General features: G+C 33.5%; 1 protein-coding gene across 2 annotated transcripts in view; it reads right to left on the reverse strand.

Moving 5' to 3' along the window:
- LOC145268738 (choline transporter-like protein 2) overlaps window positions 1-21,995 on the reverse strand; it is a 279,161-nt gene that overhangs the window by 230,005 nt on the left and 27,161 nt on the right. The window lies entirely within an intron of this gene.

The following is a 21,995-nucleotide window of genomic DNA, read 5'->3' on the forward strand; positions in this document are numbered from 1 at the left end:
TCGAAAAACAGTGTTTATCGGTTTATTTGAAAAATATAAATAGCAACGGACTCTATTGATTATGTTAAGTTTGGGAAAATGAGTTAAAACTAAAAACTACAAAATACTGTTAGAAACCCACCGAATATACCATGTAACCCAGTATTACCTGCCTCATGGTCGGTTCACCGGCGACTAAACTGGTTCCCCCACTAGACTTGTTTGGTGAAGAGGGTGGCTAGTCTCCCTGAAGGATTAAAAACAAGACCTTCCAAAGGGCGAATGGACCCTTTTTTGGGGTCAGCGGCCAACTAGCATCATGTGTTGGGGTGGAGAGGGCTCCCATAAGCCGTGGTGTAGGCAACCTTTCTAGGAGAAGCAAATCTCTGATTTAAAAAACTATAAAGCGGGAGACCAGTACCCGCATTAAGCTGGTCTGCAGTTTAACTTGTTGTTGGCTATCTTCCTCTTGCTTGTTGCTGGATCTCAACATTTTGAACCGAGAGAGAGACTTAGCTGTCGTACAAAGCTAAGACTCTGTAACATCATCTGTGTATAGATACTCCTTCAGGCATTTGTCTATAAAAATGGTCCTGTGGTGATGGAAGTCATTTTTGGGCTCATGGACTAAGTGTCTGAGGGAGTGGCACTCGTCTCATAAGACGTTGCAATCATCATGTCACGGTAACATATTTCACCTGTCATCATTTTTTAAAAGATTGGATTGCGTCATCGTTGAAGACAAGATTCCAGCAGGCATATTTATCTATGTGCATGAATTTACCTGTCATCCTTTTAAAAGATGGAACCGCCCGATCGTTGAAGATGAGATGTCAATAAGCAAGCAAGCAAGCAAGGTCTATAGTTTTATAATTAGATTCTAAATGGATTATTCGGATAAAAACAATCTCAATAATGTAACGAGTACTAATAATATAAGAGAATTCTGAATCAAGTCTCAATAAACGTGTCTATAATAGATATTCAGAAAAATGGGTTTTACTTTATATATTAAATGACTACAACTCTAGTAAAAAAAAAAAAAAAGTTCCCATTTCTTTTACATTAATAAAAGTGATGCCATTTTGAAAGGCTCATGACGTACAAACTGTACTTGTGTATTACCCTATTGTGTTCGCTAAAAATTCTGAATTTTTTTTTTTTTTTTTAATTTGAAATGTGAGGTCAAGTGGTGTCACCTGCAAAAACAAGGGCTACAATATAATAAGTATTCTTATTTGTTTATTAGAACTTTGCAGAATTGTACAAAAGTAGAGACAATGAATATGTACTTAGATTTATTTTTGTGTTGTGTTGACTTGATATAGTGATGCGTTGACAAACAATACACTAGAGTCAAAACTAGGAGTCAATTTGTTCAGTTATTTTAAAGATAGGAGAGTAGGGGTTGGGGGCAGAAGAGAAGAAGCTGAAGAGTTAGAATCAGATCCAGTTTTCATACAGATTTTCAAAGTTCTTGGTTAATTATGGACTCAAATATTTTGTCGAAAAGTGGGAGGAGGCTAATAAGGCGGTAATTTACTGGGTCAGTTCTTTCGCCAGAATTCTTGAAAACTGGTACCACAGAAGCAGTTTTCCAGCAGGCAGGAAAGCAAGATTCATTAAGGCATTTTTTGTAAAGTTTGGAGAACTGGAAAGTTCGTTTTTAAGGGCTTTTCAAGGCCTTCTCCAGACAAAACTCAAGTTTTAAAAACAAAATTTGGTTATATATATATATATATATATATATATATATATATATATATATATATATATATATATAAAATGAATGAATGATTGACTGAAAAAAATCTATATTCCAAAGTTCAAAATGTTGACCATCTTACAAGTTATTCCTTTAAGTTGACATTTACAATTCTTGATAGTATCTGTTTCATAGCACAAAATCAATCACTTTATTATATCAATCAGTGACTCTATTTTGCCCTTAACTAATCAGAAGAAATAGCAACAATCAAAAGGAAACAAAGTGCGTTTTTGACATGATTAAAAATCCGAACATTGGGAGAGAAGCTGTAAATACCTTATATGTTTACATTATGCCATTATGAATTTAGACATACATATATGTGTGTGTGTGTGTGTGTATATATATATATATATGTATATCTGTGTGTGTGTGTGTGTATATATATATATATATATATATATATATTTGGGGGTACAGAATTTAATAATGGCCTAATACAGACTAATCAACATGATGATTAAAAAATAAAATTGAAAATCGAGGAAAATTACGATTAAAAAAAAAGTCATGAATATGGCGGGGGAGAAAAAAAAGTAAAAATATAAACGGGAGAAAAAATTATAAAGAAACTAAATTAAGTCCTAAAAGATTTTCTTTTTGCTTAGAAGGTCTCAACGATGTAATAAAAATAGTTTCTAGAATTTTTAAATGAAAGGGCGTTATGCAAATTTTTCACCCTCGGATGTTCTGAATAATACGTATGGTTCTGCGGTTTGTGACCACCTTATAAATAACCATGCGTGTGCCATGAATTTCAGTGCTGACATGTTTACGAGCTTGAGTAAGTCCCACTCGCTCTTTCATTTAAAAATTCTAGAAACTATTTTTATTAAGTCTTTGAGACCTTCTCTTTGCAAGCAAAAAAGAAAATCTTTCAGGACTTAATTTAGTTTCTATGTAATTTTTTTCTCCCATTTATTTTTTACTTTTTTTTCCTCTCCCGCCATATTCATGACTTTTTTTTTAATCGTATTTTCCTCGATTTAGCTTTTTTGAGTGAGGAACGAAACCTGGTTAGCTAACCTTTATTTTCATTTTTTAATCATGTTGATTGGTCCGTATTTAGCTTATTATATATATGATGATTGCAACGTCTTGTCAGACGAGTGCCACTCCCTCAGACATTTAAAATCTATGAGCCCAAATGCCTGAGGGAGTATCTATACAAAGATGATGTTACAGAGTCTTAGCTTTGTACGACAGCTAAGTCTCTCTCTCGGTTCAAAATGTTGAGATCCAGCAACAAGCAAGAGCAAGATAGCCAGCAACAAATTAAACTGCAGACCAGCTTAATGCGGGTAATGGTCTTCCGCTTTATGGTTTTTTAAATCAGAGATTTGCTTCTCCTAGAAAGGTTGCCTTCACCACGGCTTACGGGAGCCCTCTCCACCCCAATACACATATACACACACACAAATATACATCGTGCTAGTTGGCTGTTGACACAGAAAAAGAGTTCATTCGCCCTTTGGAAGGTCTTGTTTTTAATCCTTCAGGGAGACTAGCCGCCCTCCTCACCAAACAAGTCTGGTGGGGGAACCAGTTTAGTCGCCGGTGACCCGACCATGAGGCAGGTAGTACTGGGTTACATGGTACCAGTAGCATATGACATGACCTGACATAAAATATATATATATATATATATATATATATATATATATATATATATATACACACACACAGAGGATATAATAAACCAAAAACTAAAAATATTTGAATAATACTTATTTCAATTTTAAATTTCACTTCGGTTACATTTATCAAATAGATGGATAACATCAGGTAGTTTTGTGATAAAGGGGCGTAACTCTTGTACCAGCAATGCTGGAAATTGTAAGATACAATTCAGAAGAATGTATTTATTTTTATTTTATTTTTTATTTTTTTAAATATTTTAATAGTATTTATTTTGATTTTATATTTAAATATTCCGACACAAATTTTTACTGAATATAAAGAATACAATTTTCAAAGCCTGTTCAAGACATTTTTCATATTTTCAAGGATTTTTCAAGGTAATAGAAATAAAGCCTTTTCAAGACCAGGCTCAAAATTCAAGGCCTTGTCAAGCCTGTGCGAACACCGAGAGTTGAAATGGTTTGGAGGAGTTAACCCTAAAAAAGCTGCTACTAGTAAAATCATTATCTTAATAGTTTGCGATGTTTAAATATTTGTATACATGTCAGTGTTCAAGATTTTTTTTTTTTTTTTTACTCTTCGTCCTAAACAAGCGAGCACTATTTGGGATTGTGACCAACAGGGGTCCGTGGGGAGTTGAGCAGCGTCGTATCTTCAAATTTCTACAAGTTAGTACAATCAGAGAAACAAGGAGGCAATTCCAAAGTCTAGCAGTTCGAGGGAAGAAACTATTACAGTAGACACTCGAGCTTGGCCAATAGTGCAGGACCTATTAGATTCCAGACTCATTTCTGGACCCTGTCTAAGAATAGGATGCTAGTAGTAGATGTACCAGCTATAAGATACTTTCTAGTGGCAGTAATTTTCTAGCACGGTAAAGGAATCGCATCTTCTTTGCAGCAACCTTGGCAATGTCCTCAGTATATTTGTTTCAATTCACCTTGATTTACTTGTACCAAAAAAAATGGGGGGGGGGCATTGGTGATAACGTACAAATATGAAAATGCCTTAGCATATTATATAACTGTTTTTACTTTATGTGAATGTATAGTTCATTTTCCTCTCGAATGATTCCTTAATTCCAAAAAAGGCGGGCGACATTTCTCCTGATTCTGATTGAGAATTCCATTTAATTAAAAAAAAATTTTAAAAATACAGAAAATAACGACAAATCTTTGATGTATGTACCCATAACAGAACGAAAATGACAGATTCCAAAAATCAGGTCAGTTGATCAAATAGTTAGCTTCTTTTTTTAACTAAGAAAAATAAATTTTATGAGGAAGCAATATGTTACTTTTTGATCCACCATTGTTTTATAAATAAGAGGGAGACAACTCAATTCGAACTATCGAGAATAAAATTAGCATTCTAATAGATACAATTTATTCTTAAAATCGCTAAAAATCGTAAAAAAATAAATTAAAATAAAAAAAAATAAAATACCGTATATTTTGGCGCAGAAGTCAGATCAGACGAGGTACAAAATTGGAGCAAATTTTAATAACTTTATCATATATCGGTTGTATAAGACGACTGCTAAATCACGAAACCATGTTTGTTTAGCCTAGGTTAGAGATTGCAACACCCGGTATCTTATGAAATATTGTTTTTTTAAAGATGATTGAACTTTAGGGGTCATCTTATACGCTGAAATATACGGTATATATTTTCTATAAAATAAAAAAAAAATTAAAAAAAAAAAAACTACTTAATATGATTCTTGGAATATGATATGTTCCGTGACGAGTACGTTCAAAGGTTTGTTTAAATTAAGTCGAATTCTAAATGCCCCTCCCCTCCAGAGATGTTGAAGCCAAAATAAACTGCGGCGTTTCCTTGGCAGTTCTCCTACACAAGCGGTTACCGCATTAGCAACTGTTGCCATGGGTTGCTTCGTTCGGAATGATTAGAATTATAAGCAGCTCTGCTTTCAAAAGAATCAAGTTGGATTCTAAATCTCTCGTCACTGGTTAAGCTGTTAAAACCTGTCAGCCAGAAGTCGTTATGCATGCAACATCTGCAGAACACACGGAGAAGACATGGCGGCTTACAACAGCTAGTGCCGAGGTCTGCGAAATAACTTAAGACAACATGCTGTTAATATTAGCAAAAGTCAGCTTAGTGCATCACAAGATGCGCAGAGGATTTGCCATGCTGCACACAATAGTTAATTTTCGATTTTATTTTTTAAAACTTCTGTGGCGATCAGACATATTAAGCTACTCAAGCGTGGCCTACGTAAATACAAGGTCGTTCCACTAAGTCCTATGACCTGCTGACGTCGCAGAATAGAGCACAATGGCCAAGGTCAGGAGATAGATGACTATTACGAGGATAGTGATTTTCTGTTTCAATTTTCAAAAGAAATTTGAGGGACTCGCACATCTACCATCTGGTGTGATACAATATGCTTTGAAATAAATGTGCATAATTGAAAATTATTGAAGTCCTTTCAAGATTGGCATCCTTATTTATTCTACTACATAGACCATTTCCATAACTATATTGTGAAAGCCCTTAAACATAACCCTTTCACATTTTGCACAATGCTTTAAGCAAACTACAAAATCTTATATATACTAGCAGGAAGACCAGACGTTGCCTGAGATTCACACTCCTATATTTTTATGGTCATCGAAACCCATGAAATCACCTGAGAAGAAGCTACACATATCTCCATGCAGTAACTTAGTCCAAAATACGTTATTCTACATAGCATTTTAGAGAACCTACTATTTCTTTTATATAATTATTTTATATTAATTTTCCAGTTAACAACAAAAAACATACAATTTTCAAGTCTTATAAAATTCTTTGCAGTTAATAAATAAAAAAAAAATCAGGAAACTTATGTGCGGAGTTTGAACCTACTGACCACGTCACGCAAAAAAAAAAAAAACTATCAACTTACAGTAGAATTTTCACAGCCTATTGTTCTATCATTGTTGCTAAGCAACAACATGGAAAATATGGCTTTACCAATGATAGATAAATTAAAATAACTGTTTCGATTATCGATTATTGTATTGTCAAAACTTAATTAAGATCACTCCCAGACTACTATATTATTATAATACAGTAAAGCTCTGTAAATTTTAAAGAAAATTTGTTCAGCAGTTTCGGAGTCTATAAGGGACGAACTCACAAAGTTGCATTTATATAATTGTAGAGATATATTAGCGATGGGGCGATTCCATTATTTTTCCTGATTCTGATACAATTACCGATTCCGTACTAATTTCCAACTTCCGATTTTTTATAAATCTAAATATTTAACTATGAAATGGTTGTCTTGACTACAGTAAAAACATTTTAAATGTGTATATATTTTCTCAAGCATAATACACTTGTGAGGTGGGGAGGGGGAGGGGTCATCTACAGATTTTAGTTTTACTGGAAGTTTAAATAAATAAATGTATTATTACTACCAGCAGCGGAAAACTATTTTAAACAATATCAAATGAAGATATAATTATAGGAATCGTTTTAGACATCAGAAAATAGGCACAAAGTTTTCAGATACCCCAAAAAGTTACAATTTTACAGATTCTTGATTCTGCTTCCCATTAATTGTACCAACACACACACACATTAGTCATTCAATGAATTTAAAAATTTATGAAATGTTTCAGTCTCAGATCAAAAGATTTTTTATTATTCTACTAGTTGCACCCTGGCACGCGTTGCTGTGGCTCGATTTGGTGTAATGGAAGAATCCTCATCAGGGCAGTTTTAGCACCCCGAAATCTACACAAAAAATATTTTGTTATATACGAACGTGAGAAAAAAAATGGGTTCCTTGTGCCGCCTGTAAAGATTTTATTTTGCATTTTAGTGTAAAAAAAAAAAAAAAAAAAAAAAAAAAAGAATCCTGCTGTTTTACAAAGAAAGAAACGATCTTAAACTTGTCGAAGGAAGAGGGAAAACGGAAAGAGAGAAGAAATAAATAAACAAAATGGAAAGTTGGTGAAAACAGAAACAGAGGAAAGTTAAAAAAAAAAAAAAAAAAGTAAATAAAGAAATAAAAAGAAAAAGAAACGATGTTAAACTTGCTGAAAGAAGGCCGAAAAAGGAGGAAACACGGAAAGAGTGAAGAAATAAATGAGGGAAAACGGAAAACAGAAAAGATACATGAAAACCCCCAAAAAAAGTACAAAAAAAAATCAAAAGAAACGATGTGATAATTGCGGAAGAACGCGGAATGAAATGGAATTGAAGTATTATAATTTTATGTTTTATTTTTATTTTTAACCAACGTGACAGTAAGCGTGGTGCGTTTCACCTAAATTGCAGTCCAGTTTTTATGAAAACCTTACCCGGTGTTCGTCCGTAATTGTCTCCTGTGAACGGTCACGGACGGTATAAATGAGTGGCGGTGGAAGTATGAATTTGTTAGAGAGAGAAGACTTTACTACTTCCATTGATCGTAACCGGTTTGGGCAGTGAACTCTCACCAGATATAATTTAGGAAGCTCCTATCTGCGAGTTAGTGGATATAACACACCTCAGATATCGTGATGCAGTTTGTGCATAGTACATCTGCATAAAATGGGTGGATTTTCAATCCTATAAAGGTCAAACTCGGAGGGGAAAAATGAGTTCATTTTATTTTTATAGAAGATAGATAGATAGATAGAAAGAAAGAAGATGAAGAAGAATAGAAGAGATAGATAGAAGATAGATAGATAGATAGAAGATAGAAAGATAGATAAATAGATAAATAGATAGAAGAAAGAAAGATAGATAGAAGAAAGAAAGATAGAAGAAAGAAAGATAGATAGAAGAAAGAAAGATAGATAGAAGAAAGAAAGATAGATAGAAGAAAGATAGATAGATAGAAGAAAGATAGATAGATAGAAGAAAGATAGATAGATAGAAGAAAGATAGATAGATAGAAGATAGAAAGATAGATAGAAGATAGAAAGATAGATAGAAGATAGAAAGATAGATAAATAGATAAATAGATAGAAGAAAGAAAGATAGATAGAAGAAAGAAAGATAGATAAAAGAAAGAAAGATAGATAAAAGAAAGAAAGATAGATAAAAGAAAGAAAGATAGATAAAAGAAAGATAGATAGAAGAAAGAAAGATAGATAGAAGAAAGAAAGATAGAAGAAAGAAAGATAGATAGAAGAAAGAAAGATAGAAGAAAGAAAGATAGATAGAAGAAAGATAGATAGATAGAAGAAAGATAGATAGATAGAAGAAAGATAGATAGATAGAAGAAAGATAGATAGATAGAAGAAAGATAGATAGATAGAAGAAAGATAGATAGATAGAAGAAAGATAGATAGATAGAAGAAAGATAGATAGATAGAAGAAAGATAGATAGATAGAAGAAAGATAGATAGATAGAAGAAAGATAGATAGATAGAAGAAAGATAGATAGATAGAAGAAAGATAGATAGATAGATAGATAGATAGATAGATAGAAGATAGAGAAGAAGAGAAGAGATGTAAGACAAAGAGTACATTTGAAATATTTTAACTCCTAATTAACTATTAGTTAAATATTTTAACCCCCTGTTATTTGCTCTATCTAGTATATCGAGCAATTCTTATTTAGGTGGGATAATACTTATAGAATATTACTGCCAGTAATATTTTGTAAATCTTATAATCACAGGTTTTCATACCAACTGATTGTTGGATAATTTTATTCTGAAGTATATATCAAATTTTAGTAATTCAATAAATTTAAAATTTATGACGTGAAATGGTTAAATTTCAAAATAAAATTTTTTTTATTAAATACAAGACAAAGAATACATTTGAAACATATATCCTTTAGTTGCTCTGTCTTGTATATTGAGCAATTTTTATTTAGATGGGATTGTCTTTATAGAATATTACTGCCAATAATATTTTGTAAGACCTATAATCACAGGTTTCCATACCAGTTGATTGGTTGGATAACTTTATTCTGATTATATACACACACACGTGTGTGTGTGTGTGTATATATATATATATATATATATATATATATATATATATATATATATATATATATGTACTTTTTGCTCCTAGCCCGAAGGCATTAGACAGCTTAGTCATAATAAAACCAAGAAACAGGATATATAAGCCTGGCCATCAGATGGTGGTGACATTGAGAGGTTTTAAGAACTAATTAGAAAAAAAAAGAAGAAAAAAAAAACACTTGATTCTTTCAAAATGAGAGCGGCTTACAATCCACAAGGTCAGCATTGCAACAGTTTCTGGGATATGTGCCTGAGGCATTCCTTTGGCGAGATTCGTCATAATATTAAGACATGTCATTGCACATTTAATCTGATTAGACGAACTCGGTAAAACAATGACTTGTCTGTGCATCTTGCTTAAAAATAAAAGTTATGCAATAACGCCAAGAATGTATTGTTCACATAAATCCTTTAAAATAAAAAAAAATAAAAAATAATGTTGAATACACTGTATGTGTAGTGAAAAACATTTTATATATCTATAAAAGTGATAATGTGTGTGAGGACACTTCTCAACCTATATACTCAATAAATTCTTTCATCTACAGACTTGAAATTTGGTATATAGGGTATTCAGACATGTGGAAAACTTTAAAAAGGGCTGCTAAGGGGTAAAAATTGAAAAATTGATACGTGGGGGGGTCATCTGATTTTCATCTGTTTGTCAACTGTTTCACGAATGCGCATGCATGAATCGTTCACATGACAGATCACTCATGTTAAGAATAAGTAGGTTTGAAAACACTTTAAAGATTGTGTCAAGTTGACCTACTGGTTATCGTACTTGACGCAGTGTCTAGGTCTTTGTTTCAATCTCAGCTAGAGTATTTTTTTTTTTTACTTACAAAAGTGAACGGTTTTAAAAGAAAACAAAACTCGCATGCACATGTCTCGGTTTTTTTTTAGTTTTTTTTAAAGAAACTTAATGTTACGTTTACTATGTACGGCATTTCTGTTTATAATAAGAATTCTGTATTAGTTAAAATATAATATTAATGCATATTTTACGACTGGGCAATGCTGGGCGGGATTTATTTGCTTCCCCACTGAGTAAATTAGGCACAAGGCCGTTTTTAATGTGGAGAGATTAGGGAAAGGGGGACTAGCTCCCCGGGGAGCAGGATAGTGACAATTGGTATGAAAGGTTTCCCCTACATTGACAAATAACTGATTGCTCTCACATATGGTCTTTGATTGCAGAATCTACTGGAACAGGGTATTTATTTGCTTCCCCACTGAACAAATTAGGCACAAGGTCGTTTTTTAATGTGGAGAGTGAAGGGGAAATGGGGACCAGCTCCCCAGGGTATAGGGAGCTGTATAGTGACAATTGGTATGAAGGGTTTCCCCTACATTGACAAATTACTTATATGTGGGGTTGGTATTTATTTGCTCCCCCACCGAGCCAATTAGGCACAAGGCAGATTTTTAATGTGAGGAGTGAAGGGGAAATGAGGATCAACTCCCCGGGGAGTAGAGGAGCTGGATAATGACAACTGGTATAAAGGGTTGGTATTTATTTGCTCCCCCACCAAGCAAATCAGGCACAAGGCCGATTTTTAATGTGAGGAGTGAAGGGGAAATGGGGACCAACTCCCTGGGGAGTAGGGGAGCTGGATAGTGACAATTGGTATGAAGGGTTGCCCCTACACTGACCAAAGTCTTATATGTGGGGGTTGCCCCTACATACGGTCTTTGCTTGCAGTATCTGCCGGAACATATACTACACTTTGATCTCGGGCTGAAGGCCACAAAGGTGCCCCCTGAAGAGGAAGGTGGAAACTGGGCAATGCTGGGCGACCTGCTAGTATGTATGCATGTATATATATATTCAAAACATGTGGTTAAAGATCAGATATGGGCAGTATTTTTTTTTTAATATTTATTTAAATTCGGCCTATACAAAAGCCTTCATCAAGTTTGAAAGTGTCGAAGATAAAGGTTGCATCATCCAGTTCAGTGTGTTAGTGTTCGATCATGTGCACATGCGTTAAGATTAATAAAAATAAATAATAAATAAATAAATAAATAAATAAAAATTAATAATAAATAAATAAATAAAAATTAATAATAAATAAATAAATAAAAATAATAAAATAAAAAATAAATAAAATAATAAATAAATAAAATAAATAAATAAAAATAATAAAATAAAAAATGAATAAATAAAAATAAATAAAATAATTAATGAATAAATAAATAAAAATTAATAATAAATAAATAAATAAAAATAATAAAATAATATATAAATAAATAAAAATAAAATAAATAAAATAATAAATAAATAATAAATAAACAAATAAAAATTAATAATATTTATTTAAATTCGGCCCATACAAAAAGCCTTTATCAAGAAGTTAGACTTTTTTTTTTCTTGCTTGCCATGCTGATGTTTGGCGCAGTCTTGAAAGTGTCGAAGACAAAGGTTTCATCGTCCAGTTCAGTGTTAACACTCGATCATGCGCACGTACGTTAAGACTAATAAAAATCCACGGTGAAAATTTAATTCCCGATGGAGGCTTTGTTATAAAAGCCGAAAATTAGAAATTTTAAATAAATATTTAAAAAAAAAAAAAAAAAAATACTACCTTCGTCTGATCTTTTAACCGTCATGTTTTGAATTTCATTTTCACCGTGCTTCTAACAGTGGATTTCTATTGATCTTATATAATACTAAACTACCCGTGACCCGTTGGATCAGTATGTTATATTAGCTATGGAATTCATATATGAGCGTGATACTTGTGACGTAAAGAAAATAATTTGTTTTTTTTTACATAACAGAAACATTTCTATGAAAGTATATTAAAATGAAAAATCACGGACGGATCATTCAAACATGAAAAAAAAATCCTCCCTATTCTTGTAAAGTTACCTATTTTTCCGAATAATCGCTCAAAAATCGAAAATTAAACATGATATTCCTACAAATCGAACGCAGACGAAAATCATTTAGCAGCAAAAACGCACATGAACCTACCGATGAAAAATATAAGAATGAAAAACCCATATTGGAATCCTTCAACCAAGTTATAGAAACTTAAAATCTAAAAAAAAATAATTAATAAAACCTGAAGCAAAAAAATAAAACCTAAATAAAATAAAACTAATATTAAAACAGATTAGTAAATGTGTCAACAAATTCACCGTTCTCACACAACTATTTTGTATCTAGAAATGTAAACAAAAAATAAAAAAAGAAGGAAGGAAAAGGGACGGATAGAGAGTAGTAGTAGTAGTAGTAGTCTTGGCTTTACTACAATTGTTCTTATGTTTGTCAACGGGTTAAAGTTGTTTAGTTGTAAGAAAATAGCGACAGTATAGTTGTAATAAAGAATAGTTGCAAAACACCCCCACTCTTCCCATGTTAAATAATAATTTCGAAATAATAACGTTAATATTTCAGTGCGCAGGTCAAAATCTGCAAAAGAAGCGATTTGTGTTTATTTGTTTACATTGTTATGGGTTAATGTTTATGTTCGCATGCGCAACTGGATGTCGTAAACTGGAAAGTGGGTTACATCACTCGTTACAAGGTCATTTGAGTTTTATAATTATATAGATTGGGACAATTAATCGGAGTCAGAATTGGAAATTTATAAATCAGAACTTTTAGCCAAGGTTCATTTCTGCACCCACTTAGCAAGTTAACTTTTTGATTGACATCACTTGATTTGTACGCTTCTCACTTCCTGTAACGTTATAGCATAGCGGTAAGAGGTCACATTTCCTTTCACTTTTTTTTCCACCTTCACATCACGAGTTCAAGCCTGCTTGCCTACTAACAATTTATTTATTTTTTTTTTTGTACTCAACACACCTCAAAACATCTGGGCAACGCCGGGTAGCCCCGCTAGTTCATTATAAACTTTAACACAATGTAACGGCTTCTACAATTCATCTTTTAATCAGCAAACTTATATTATTAACTGAACGTAATTTGAATTTAGATTCAGCTATTTAGCTATTTTATACATTTTCAAAAAAAAAAAAATTTGCACAAAATATCGATATTAAAAAATTTATTTTGAATTTTGATGTTTATGCTTCGTTTGAAAAAAAAAAAAAATAACATTCCTTTCACATCACTGACTCACCACAAATTGACTTGTATGTTTTTTTTCAAATCAGACACGTTGAGAAAGTCTTGAAATAAAGACAAAATGTTGAACATAAAAAGTAGACTTTTAACCTGTTAAAAACGGGGAAAAAGTTTTAGCCCATTGACTTAGAATGAGTGCTTTATGCCAAATTGATGGTTGAATATTATTAAATTTGTGCTCATTTTGTAATTAAATACTAATCTCTATTAATTACTAACTGTGCATCGACCAGATACCAAAATACTTAGTTCGCTGCACATTATAACAAAGGTTCATACAAAATTTCAGCTAGATAGACCGAACCGTTTCTAAGAAAAAGTGAAACAGACAGGTTAACAGAAATATACTATAGAATTTCCAATTTTTCATTTTCCCTATAAATACATAAAATCTATATATCTATAAAAGTGAACGTATCTGTGTCTGTGTACATTTCCCTACGCAATAACTCTGTCAATTTTTAGTCTACAGACTCGAAATTTGATATACAGGTTACTGAGATTTGGGAAAATCGATGTGATTGGTTTTTGGCCAGAAATTTGGCGATTTGACCTTTGAGAACTCTACCAAACTCCTCCGACAATTTTGGGTCTACGCACTTGAATTTTTAGATATAGGTTCCTTGGACATGGATCTAACTTAATAAATAAATTTTAAGGGGTCATAATAGGGATCAAATTTTTTTAAAAATTGACCTCTGCGTCTCTTCCAAATTACTCAGACAATTTCTGGTCTAAATATTTGAAATTTGACATAAAGGGTATTCAGAGATAGGGCAAGCTTTTTCATCAGTTTGGATCAAAAATTTTTAGTTACCAATATATAAATGTATGTCTGTTTGCATGTCTGCCTTAAACTTTCAATAGAGGCGATGGATTTTACCAAGATCAGTATTGTTTTAAAGTTAGATATTTCATACGACAAATATCGAAAAATTGGCTAAAAACATTAATATCTTCCCCTTCAACTAGGCACTTTTCTACAGGGGGGGGGTCACTTTTTTCGCCGATATTTTTTAAAGTTATCCTCTCCTTTAGATTGTCTAGCCTTAATTTTTAAAAATGTCGCTTCTGATTTGGCGGTTGGTCGTAACAGCATAAACGTTAGGTTTTACCCCATTCTTTTCCTCCTTCGCGGTACGGGTTCCGAGTCTGCCTTCCTACTACCACTTTTTTTTTTGCTCAACATACACGTCCAAACACCCGGGCAACGCCGGGCGCCCATGCTAGTATGTTATATAACTAATTCTGATCTTGCATAAATATCAGTTTGTTTTTTATTACAATTCACCCCTAGCTACATTCTTTTATAGGATTAACACCAGCTGTTCCCAAGGGATTAAGGAGTAGGTAAATGGAATTATGTCAATCAAATGTTTAATCAGGTTAAGATTATCCTCAACAGGTGCAAGAAAGGTTTTTAACAAAAGAAATCTTGGAGCAAGTTATGTAAATTGTTTGTCTGTTCACCATCTACGTTTAGATTATTTAGTTGACAAATTCGTTTGGGATGATTCATGCTGATTGTCCCAAGGGTTAGAGTTATCTTTTTTTTTTTCTTTTTTTTTTTTTTGAACAGAAAGTATTATTCCGGTTTTATTTTTTACTAGTAGTTTCGTGAAATACTAAGAAAAACTATACGTGCTAATTGTGAAAGACTTGTTTAGTGTTCAGTTATTTTCCTAACTAACCTGTAGACACAAGGGGTGGGGCCAAATTACTTTATTATATAGATGTCATGTCGTTATGTTTTATCTTTATAACTAAGAACACGGTGTAAGAAATGCTGAATGTGCTGATTGTACAAAAAATTGTTTAGGAAGCGTTTATTAATTGCGGACTATTATCCTCATCTTTCTTAGTTGACGTTTCCGCCAACTATTCCTCTGGCCTTCGTCAGATGGTAACCGAGATGGGATAGGAACTCCGAATCTCCTAACTGCATTTTCAGCAATTACTGCCATCCATAGATGTCATCTCACTACATTTTGGCCAAGTAAGCCTCTGGCCGACTTTGGGTAGGATTGAAACCGCTATCTTCAGACAATTCTCACCTGAGATTTAACGTCTATCCACTGCAAAAGCCAGGGGAATAGTTGGCTGAAACATCGTGAAACAACTAAGAAAGATGAGGATAAAAGTCTTCAATAAATAAATTCATAAATAATACTCATCTCAATAATGAATTCCAATTAATAGAGGAAGTGTTCGTTCATTTTTTATTGGAACTTTGGATGTGAAGGCAAAAATCCAGATTACTTTATTATATAGATGTTTATGTGGTTATATTGCATTTTTATAACTAAGAACATAGTAAGAAATGCTGAATGTGCTGAGTATAAAACATTTGTTTAGGAAGTGTTTATTTTTTTTTATTGGAACTGTAGATGCAGAGGAAAATCAAGATTACTTTATTATATAGAAGACAAATCCGGGGAAACGGAAATTTCTTTCACTATCCCCTTTCTTTAATTGTTATGGACTTCCATTTCTTGTAATAAATAATTTTACCAAGAATTCTTCATAAGTTTTGGTTTCGGTTTCAATTATAGCGGAAGGAACTTAAGTCGATATACATATTTTTTCATAGGTTTTGGTTTCAGTTTCGATTCAAGCTAATGCACCCAAGTCATATGGATATATTTTTTTTTAATTTTTGAAATCACAACTTTATAATATATAAAAATCGATAGAACATTAACTCTTTAATAATATATACGAAATCTGCAAGAATTAAAATATCATATTTAAGCATACGTTACAACCAGGCTATGCCGTGCGTCCATGCTAGCTCATATAAATACTTTTGCAGTTTTAGCAAGAGCTACAATAATAGAATGTCACGATTTACACTGAACATCTACAGAATGCCAACATCAATATATTACATATGAATGAGTCCCCTGTGGAATTTCCACAGGTCCTACTAGTTATTACTACTACTACTACTACTACTACTACTACTACTCACTGGGAATTTTCATACAGGTCATTATCAAAGATGAACAGAACAACTTGGTGTTCCTTGAAATCTGAATGATAAGTCTTCCTAAATTTCCAGTACTCTCCACCTCTTTCAAAAACCTTTGCAAATGAATTTGCATTATCTCAACAGCCAGTTACCACCGATTTCTTGCTGGCAACGACCATTCGTCTTCACTAGAATTTAGGTGACAATAAGCCTGCCCTGAGTCCAAGTCCTCTTCGCACTCATCCAGTGGAGGTCTGGTTAGTGCTTTCTCTCCTTGGTCTTTCTATCCTCCTTGACCCTCAACGGCTATTTGGTGTGATGCTGACATTTTTCTTAAACTTATTATTTTCGAGCAGAGGTAGAGAGACAAATTACAAAAGAAAAAACAAAAGGTTCTGAGTGATAATTTTGTGGTGCTCTTCCAATCCATGATCTACAGAACGGTTTCCAATCCAATCCGTGATCTACAGAACGGTTTCCAATCCAATCCGTGATCTACGGAACGGTTTCCAATCCAATCTGTGATCTACGGAACGGTTTCCAATCCAATCCGTGGTCTACGGAACGGTTTCCAATCCAATCCGTGATCTACGGAATGGTTTCCAATCCAATCCGTGCCAATCCAATAAGTGATCCACGGAACGGTTTCCAATCCAATCCGTGATCTACAGAATGGTTTCCAATCCAATAAGTGATCTATGGAATGTTTTTTTTTGTTGTTTTGAATGGAAATCGCTTCAGACAAAGCATGAAGCCACTTGATGCATGGAGTTAAAAAAAAATTTTTTTTAAATATTACTTCAATATCAAAAACTAGTCAGCGGTAAATGTTATATGGATAGATTCCAACCAAAAAAAAAAAAAAAACGATTCTTATCCCTTTGCTAATGAAAAATGTAAGGTCTCAAAACATCCGTATTTTTTTCAGATTTTTATAGTCATTAAATATTTGAGTGTCTTTCAAATACAACATGTACCATTTGATGTGTATTGGCAACAATGTCCCGGTTGATAGTATACTGTGAAAATCTAGAATGGAAAGATGCAAGCAGTTCCATCTATCATTTATAGGAATACATTTAGTGTGGTCTTTTTGTTTTTGCTTTTACACAACATGATTGAGTTTTGCAAGGAAAAAGGAAAAACAATAAATTATTTATCCATTTATTTATTGCGGACTATTATCCTCATCTAGTAGTTCCACGATGTTTCAGCCAACTATTTCTCTTCGACAGGTGGTTAACCGCGACAAATTACTCATACAATAAGAATTCCAATTAATTAAATAATAACAAATGTTTGGTACATTTTAGGTCAGCACATCGATATCTTCAGACAGTCTGATATGGTAGGACCAGTATTTTATTTTATTTTATTTTATATTATATTTATATATATATATATATATATATATATATGACTATGTATGTATGGTTAAAAAAAAATCCATACGAAAAGTACAAATTTTTGTATCTTTTCTGTATTTATTTCCTATTTGTTGACGTGTAGAAATAAAAAGAAAAGTCTTAAAAAAAAAAAAAAAAAAAAAAAAAAAAAAAACACGAAAACTTTTTTTTTTTTTTTTTTTTTTTTTGAGAGCACAAAACTTTTTACCGATCCTTCGGTCTTCAATGTGAATGATAGTCAAATATTTGAATGTCTTTAAAATATCACACCTACTGTCTGATGTATATTGGCAACACTGAGGTGTCAGTTGGAAAATAATGTGAAAATTTGGAATGGAAGGATGCGAACAATTTCATTTATTACCTCCCCTCCATTTTTTTTTTTTTTTTTTTTGATAACCAGTCCTTATAACCAACTCACATTTATGTAAATGAATAAATATTCTAACTAGCCTATAAAGAGAAATAAATCTTTGAAAGATGTCAGGGTTTCACCTGTTCAACTGATTGATGAACCTCTCCAACCACCCATTGAGTCCAGGTAAGGGCCAGAGTGGTATGTTAGGGGAATGGAGGTGTTTAAACCTGGCCAACCACCAGGAAGACATCATGGGTCGCCACCTACGGTCAACAGGTGATCTCATTGAGCCACTTTTATTCTCTGCGGAGGAGTAGTCAGCATATGTTACCGCCCCCCCTCTCCACTTATAGGAGGAGTACATATTTGAAGGTAATACGGATTTTATAATGACATTGACTCATTCATTAGCACTTGTTCTTTATTGGCAACACTGATGTGTCAGTTGGCAGGATGCTATGAAAATCTAGAATAGACGGATGCAATCAGTTTCATCTATTATTTTATTTATCTTTTTATGGAAATCGCTTTAGACAAGGCATGAGGCCACTTGATGCAAGGAGTTAAAAAAAATACTATTTTAATGTAAAAAAAAATTTTTTTTAAATAAAATAAATAAACAAAACTAGTCAACGATAAATGTTAGATGGATAGGTTCCAATCCAGAAAAGATCATTCTGCATCTCACCATTGTCAGAAACATTGCTCAGAGAATGCGAGGACTAAAGGACAAAATAAGAGAAGCGAGAGTTACAAGGATGTCGAAAGTAAATCCAAGATCCACTTTCTACTTTCCAAAATATTCTAATATGCGATCTGCCCATTAACTTTATCCCTAACTAACCTTAACATAAGGATTATAATTAGTTAGGGTTAGTGAATAGGTTAGAATTAAGTAGATACAGTTAATGGATGGATCGTATATTGAAATATAAATAATTTGGTAGATGACATATTGAAGATCAAATTTTGTGCATGTTTTTTTTTTTTTATGCTGAAAAAGTTCATATGTAATATAAAAAAAATAATTACTTTTCATTATCGAAAAATGTAGCCATTTTTGCCAAATATTATTTTGCTAAAAAGAAACCAAAGAAAATTCAAAGTAATAAATTTGTTTCTTTATTGTATAAAGCCATTTTCCTTGGCCTTTTAGCTAGGAGAAAAGTGTAGTATCTGTTCTGAAAGTACACCTTTTCCATCTTTGGTTAGCGAAGGAGAAGTCTTTCCAGACTGAAGCCATTTTTATTGTTATCCCCAATTAAGAATGCCCTTTTTAGAGGAGCTGGATTACACCCACCCCCACATAAAATCGGACCTTGCGTCTAATTCTCGTGGAGGGACCAAGTAAATAGATGCAGGGATAAATCGTAGATAAATCGTTAATTAGGTAGCCTAATAAGACAAATAGGATTCCTTTCCATCTGCAAATATTTACCCCTCCTCCCCTAGCCCTGATAGTTCTCTTCCTAAATGAACTGAAGTACGAAAGTCATCCTCGATCCATGATAATTGATATCAAGTACTTAAGCGACTTCAAAGCTGCTTTTATTTCAACCAAAGATAAATAAAACTAAACGAAATCTATAATTAGATCAGTTAATCTTGCATGTCTAGTAAGATGGAATTAATTTAAAGTTATATTATGTTTAATTCATAGCATTAATTTAATAATCAGATGAAACGCTTTACAGAGCAAAATAACCGGTGCTAGTCTATAATTACTAACCCCCCCCCAAAAAAAAAAAGAAAAAAAGAAAAGAAGAAAATCTTTAATTTTTGGCAGCATTCACCCAGGATGGGTTGGTCCCGACTCCTCCCATAGAATACAAAAAATGAGCACAGATCACGCACAATTATCCACAACAGCCAAGATACAGGGTGGAACGATAAAATTGTTGCCCAAGAAAAGCCAACATGATTCCATTTCCGTTTGATGAAAACCAGTTTTCTTTTTTCTTTTTTTTTTTTTGCCGCAGACCATCTACTAGTTGGCCAGTTGTATACAAATCTCAACAGTGATAGGAGCTTTCTATCATGTCTGAAACTGACACAATGTTCAACGAATGAGATCAGAGATGCGCCGCTCTACAACTCATGCTCTCAATTGATTCAAGTTATGACAGCAGGACCATTGCCAACACTCAAAATGCAAATCTGGAAGGTTCAACGTTTGAGGGCAAAGCTCAACGCATCGGACAAACCACGGTTATGGTCTTTGGTGTGGTTTTAAGTGAGGGACACATCGTGCCACCTCACATCTTCAAAGTCGGCTTGAAAGTCAACATTAAAGTGTACTTGGGTGTGTTGAGTGTGATGATCCCTTGCTGCAATCAGGTAGCCGCTGACAGACCCTGAGTGTGGCAGCAGGACTCAGCACCAGCCCACAAGTCAAAAGAGACCTTGGCTTGGCTCCAGAAGGAGTGCTACGACTTTGTACCCTTCTCTCACTGCCCTCCCTCCCCCTGACCTGAACATGCTGAACTACTTTGTTTAATTATATGTTGAGAACATCACCAATAGGACCTCCCACAACACCAAAGTCAGCTTGATCGTTTCCATCTGCTGAGTATTCGCCAAGCTCCTACCGGCGCTTGTGGAAAAGGTATGCTCTCAGTTCCAGTCTCTTATCAAGGTGGCGATTGAGGCTGAAGGTGGCCACATTGAATAGATGTCAGCTCTACTACATAATCAAGTTATCTGAATTAATTTTTCCAATAAAAGTTTTAAAATAAAGCTTTAGCATTGTTTTCTTTAAGGTGACAATTTTATTGTTCCACCTTTTGATAAGTAGCCAGTCCCGAGACCAACGGTGGGCCGGAAGTAGGTTCGATGTCAGTGTCTTTGCCAATGTTTGAAGTACTGTTGTCATATTTGGGCTGGTGAATCTGTCCAGTTTAAAAGGTTCTTGATAAATTGCAGAAACTTATCTGTAATTTGATAGGCCACACACTTCTTCACTGCAACCTCTCAGACGCGATGTTGCTAGTCTCAGTCTTTTCTACAATTACTATTATGGCATGTGTTCCTCAGAACAGTCTGATCTATTTCCTGCTTCCTTTCTTCCAGCTCGCTTGACTCAGAAAAACCTTGCTAAACGTTATAATGGGTGGCCGGTGGAAGGAGAAGACGAATCATGAGTGTTAGGACTGAAGGATATTGCAACCAGTATTTCCAATCGGCTCAACCGTTTGATTGATGACTGAGCTAAGACTTCATTTACACCATCCCACCAAAATAACCAAGGGACAGAAAGAAAGAGGAGAGAAGAAAAAGAGGGACGAGGAGGGGGACAAGAAAACCTGTCATTGGTCTATTGGTCTCCATGAATTCGTTGTTTTAATACCTCATTGTAATACAACTTCCGATTTCAGTAGCTTCTTTCCAAGGCCTGCAAGGTTGTGGAACTCTCTTCCTGCTCACTGTTTCCTTCTACCTACGACAACCTTGGTCTTTTCAAGACTCTGGTCAATAGGCATCTCCTGTCTTTTTAATAATCAGCTTTCGTACTTGTTAGCTACTTATATCAAGTGGCTTCATGCCTTGTCTCGAGCAAGTTCCATAAAAAAAAAAGAACCGAAATCAGTTAATTTATATAGTGAGTATCTATATATTAATAGGATAGTGTGAATATTATTTATTTTGTGTGTCATGCTTACATCCGAGTGACTGTCGTTTAATTGTTATGGACTTCCATTTCTTGTAATAAATTATTTTACCAAGAATTCTTCATAAGTTTTGGTTTCGAATATAGCTGAAGGAACTCAAGTGTATATATATATATAT

This window comes from Euprymna scolopes, chromosome 44 (assembly GCF_053919585.1).
Source record: "Euprymna scolopes isolate OS-2025 chromosome 44, ASM5391958v1, whole genome shotgun sequence".
In the NCBI taxonomy this organism is placed as follows: Eukaryota; Metazoa; Mollusca; class Cephalopoda; order Sepiida; family Sepiolidae; genus Euprymna; species Euprymna scolopes.